Consider the following 4566-nt stretch of genomic DNA (forward strand, 5'->3'; position numbering starts at 1 on the left):
CCTGTGGTCAGAAACTCACCATAGGCCCAGATGGATCATGATTTTTTTATGTAGCAAATCCCTGTTGTTGGACAGTTAGGCTGTTCACAGTTTGCGGATTTTGTAAATAACAGTGGCCATGTTCACCCTCCTTTTTTTTTTTTAGTTTATTTTTATTTTTGGCTGCATTGGGTCTTCGTTGCTGCTTGCGGGTTTTCTCTAGTTGTGGCGAGTGGGGGCTACTCTTCGTTGCGGTGCGTAGGCTTCTCATTGCGGTGGCTTCTCTTGTCGTGGAACATGGGCCCTAGGCACGCGGGCTTCAGTAGTTGTGGCACGCGGGCTCAGTAGTTGTGGCTCGCGGGCTCTAGAGCGCAGGCTCAGTAGTCGTGGCGCACGGGCTTAGTTGCTCTGCGGCATGTGGGCTCTTCCCAGACCAGGGCTCGAACCTGTGTCCCCTGCACTGGCAGGCGGATTCTTAAGCACTGCGCCAGCAGGGCAGTCCTTCACCCTCCTTTCTGATGACTTCTTTTAGGGTAGATACCTGGGAATAGATGGAGTGTGGACAGTGGGGGTCCAACTTTTAACCCTCCCCTCACACCCAGCCTTATTCACATCATCTCAGCCGTGTTAAAAGGTGTCCCCAGTCCCAACTTGGGACAGCCCCGTGTGTCCCCAGTGTTTTCCTTTTTACTCTGTCCTCTGGAGAGCCCTGAGAGAAGTCGCAGTCAGTAGCACCTATTTCCGACAGGGAGAGTGAGGCTCAGGGCAGTGAATGGCTTTCAGGGTGGAGGTCGGGCCTGAGGCAAGGCAGGTGTCGCCCTGTCCTCGGGAAGCTACAGGTGAGGAAGGGAGTGCCTTCATTCATTCAGGCACTGTTCCAGGGCCAGGGCCAGGGCCAGGGCTGCTCCGGACACACCCTTCCCTGCTCCTGGGGTGCTCGCGAGAAAGACACTAGACAAGTAACAGGTGATGGGAAATGCCAAGATGGAAGTTAAAGACGGGACAGTGTGAGGCTTCCCCGGTGGCACACTCGTTAAGAATCCGCCTGCCAATGCAGGGGAGACGGGTTCGAGGCCTGGTCTGGGAAGATCCCACATGCCTCGGAGCAACTAAGCCTGTGCGCCACAACTACTGAGCCTGCGCTCTAGAGTCTGCAAGCCACAACTGCTGAGCCCACGTGCCTAGAGCCCGTGCTCCACAAGAGAAGCCACCGCAATGAGAAGCCCGCGCACCGCAATGAAGAGTAGCCCCCGCTCACCGCAACTAGAGAAAGTCCCTGTGCAGCAACAAAGACCCAACGCAACCAAAAATAAAAATAAATAAAATTTTTAAAAAAGACGGGACAGTGTGGGAATGAGGGCTGTTCTTAGAGTTGGGCAGCAGGAACGCCCTCTGAGGAGGTGACCTTTGTGCTGGGATGTGAAGGGAGGGAGCTGGCCCAGCTGTGGTAGGTGTTCAAGGCGGAACAGCAAGTGTGAAGGCCTTGTGGCTAGAACAAGCTTGTGGAAGAAACTTCCAGAAACAGATCAAGGAAGGCAGGTGGCTGAGGGGACAGTGAGGATGAGACTGGAGAGGGAGGCAGGACTAGGGTACTCCAGAGGGAGTGACCAGCAAGTGCAGAGGCCCTGGGACACAGTGAGGGCCAGTGTGGCTGGAGTGGAGTGGGGAAGAGGAGAAGACGGGGGAGTTCACAGGAGGCCTCGGGGCCGGGGAGCCACGTTCCCCTCTCATCTCTCACCTTCCATTCTGTCTCTGGCCCTCACACATCCTGGAGCAGGGCTGGGACTCCTCGGCGGGCAGGGGAAGGACTCAGCCTGCGCCTCTCAGGCCCTGATGGCTCTTCTCCACACCTGCTGTCTGCTGAGGACTCTGCTGAGCACTTGACACACATGAGGGCTCCTGGTGCCTGTCCCCGTCTGCAGGGTAAGAAAACAGGCCTGAGGGTTGAGACTTGCTGCACACTGCCTGAGCCTACAAGAGGCTGTCTGCTGAAGCTGGGAAGAAGGGCGTAAATTGGACCTGGTCCCTACCTTCTTATAAGTCTGTCTCTCCATCTGTAAAATGGGTGAGTGAATAGGCCCGTGATTCTCCACCCTCTCAGACGTGACACCATTTAAAAACAACATTTACAACAGCCCCTTTACTCTCCTGAAGTGAAGTCACCGCTGATATCACCTACCTATACAGAATTTTTAAAAAACACAAAGGGGACTTCCCTGGTGGTCCAGGGGTTAAGAATCTGCCTTCTAATGCAGGGGACGAAGGTTTGATCCCTGGTCAGGGAACTAAGATCCCACATGCCGCGGGGCAACTAAGCCTGCGTGCTCTAGAGCCTGCGTGCAACTACTGACCCCACGCACTCTGGAGCCCGCGCTCCACAACTAGAGAGGAAGCCCTGAGGGCCACAACGAAGAGCCTACACATCACAACTAAGACCCAACGCAGCCGAATAAATAAATGAATATTAAAAACAAAAACGCAAAACTCCAACTTACATTATAAAAGCAAAATAGGAAAGGACTTTATAAAATGATGCACATTTCAGCATGTAAATGCTGGCCCCAAGGCCCCTAGACGGAAGCATCAGGAGTCTGCATGGACGCAGGGTCCCTGCACTGGCGCAGCCCCTAATGCCGCCCACCTTCCCCGCTCTGCCGACAGGGGTGCGGTTTTCCGAGGCGGGGCACAATTGTTGGGTAGTCTCCAAATAAGGCGGGACCCAGTTCCTTTGGCTACAGCGCAGGTGCATTGCTGGCAATTCCATATTTGTTTACATCGGGCAAAAAGTCCTGCGTGTTCATACAAGAAATGGAGCGAAACCCAGGATCAAAGAATCGTTAAGCGGCCCCTCCGCCCCGGGCGTTGGGAGAGCCAGCGGGACGTCCCATCCCGTCCCCGCCTCCACGTGACCGCATCCCTGCCGTTCCGACAACCAAACACGACCCCACGAAGTTCCGAAACGCTTCTGGGGGAGGGCCATCGCGCAGTCACAGAATTACATGACATCAATGACCCTACTATTGTGGTAGTTTAAGAAAATTATTTAAGCGCTATTTTTACGCTTCGCTTTCTTCGAGAGGGCCTCAACTCCCGCCCTCCTCTGGTCCCTTCCTAGTTCTCCGCACCTGCCCTCCGCTGTACAGCCGGCCCGCGGCTGGTTCCTGGTTTCCGCCTTCTCTCCCGGCACCGCCGACAGGGAGGCGTTAATAATAGTCCTGTTTCACGGCTGAGGAAAGGAGGGCCAGCCAGCACCCAATCACGGCTGCGCAGGCGGGACCCTGGATTTCCCTCCTCCGTCTGGTTGCCAGTCTTCACTAGCTCGTCTCTCCAATCCTTTCTGATGCCAGGTTTTCAACTGTGGTGTGATGTTCTTTCAAGGACACACAACTCCACTCGATGCGTTGTACTTACAGTAGGGATTCCTAGGACACTTAGTCTATATGTTCGGGACTGCTGTAAAGGCGTTGCAGCTTTAGTCTTTATGTTTCTGTTGTTGGTGTTGTTTTGGCCACACCGGGCGGCAGGCGGGGGGTGTTACTTCGGCGACCAGGGATCTGACCCCGGGCCCGCGGAAGCAGAACCGCGCAGAACTCATCACTAGACCGCCCAAGAATTCCGTTTCTTGCTGTTGTTGTATTCTTCATTCATTGGTTCGACATACTGAACCTGACGCCAGGATCAGTGTTGGAGACTGAAATTATACCAGTGAAAAAATTCCACATTCGGAACACTCCCTTTGACGCTCGCAGCCATCTAGCTTATTTGCCCCATTTTACAGGTCAGGAAGGCGAAAACATTTACTTGTAAAGATTCAACTGCCCGGAAATGTGAGCCGTGGAAACATGAGCACCGCATTATAAACCACATAACGAGCCTCCTGTGTGCAGCACGTTGTCACCCCCAAAAAATGAACTCATAACACTCTCCGTTACAGCAATTAATATGCCCCAAACAACTAACTATATTGACTAAACCCAACCTTAACAGTTTCACGAGTTAACAGTCCCCCACAATTCCGTGAGGTTTGATCATTCTGTTACTCCACAAGCGCGAATCCGAGTAACTCCTTGATTTCCCCGTGGCTTTTCCTCAGTTGTGCTAATGACTATATTCTGCTTTTTAGGTGCAACAGGTACGGGCAGATCGCAACTCCCAGGCATCCCACAAAGTAGGCGAGTCACCATAGGGGCAACCTTTACCCGCTCAAAAATTCGTCTCACATTAGCAGTGAGGATTCGGGCGTCACCCCGAATCGTTATTTTCCTTACTCATAAGTTTAAGGCATAAACTTCTTTAATGTTTACTTCCTAGGTAATGAATCCCATTCTCATTAGCGCTATGGTGAGTGTCAAAGTTGACCGTCGAACCGAGAACCTCTTTCCTTTGAAGATTGTCTTACTTATTTAATTTTTTTCTGTTGCTTTTCATTTTATTTGCTCATCTTGAGAAAGAGGGAACCTTAGGGCTACGACCCGCCGTATGCAGATAAGCAGAGGACATCGCAAAGGCTCACGGGGAGAGCCCCGCCCCTTCCGGTCCTTGCTCGGTTTGATCTGTCGCGAGACTTCGTCAGACGAACGCCGGAAG

General features: G+C 52.9%; 1 long non-coding RNA gene and 1 other non-coding gene across 2 annotated transcripts; both read right to left on the reverse strand.

Annotated features, from left to right (window-relative positions):
- Nucleotides 1-49: 49 nt before the first annotated feature.
- Nucleotides 50-3382, reverse strand: LOC133101791 (uncharacterized). The gene is made up of 3 exons (XR_009702690.1): nt 3105-3382; nt 1718-1895; nt 50-520 (listed from the first exon to the last, which is right to left on the reverse strand). It is a non-coding gene; the product is annotated as an uncharacterized LOC133101791 (long non-coding RNA).
- Nucleotides 3383-4114: 732 nt separating this feature from the next.
- Nucleotides 4115-4264, reverse strand: LOC133101834 (U12 minor spliceosomal RNA). The gene has a single exon (XR_009702725.1). It is a non-coding gene; the product is annotated as a U12 minor spliceosomal RNA (small nuclear RNA).
- Between the last annotated feature and the right edge of the window lie 302 nt (nt 4265-4566).

The sequence above is a fragment of the Eubalaena glacialis genome, chromosome 11 (assembly GCF_028564815.1).
Source record: "Eubalaena glacialis isolate mEubGla1 chromosome 11, mEubGla1.1.hap2.+ XY, whole genome shotgun sequence".
NCBI lineage: Eukaryota > Metazoa > Chordata > Mammalia > Artiodactyla > Balaenidae > Eubalaena > Eubalaena glacialis.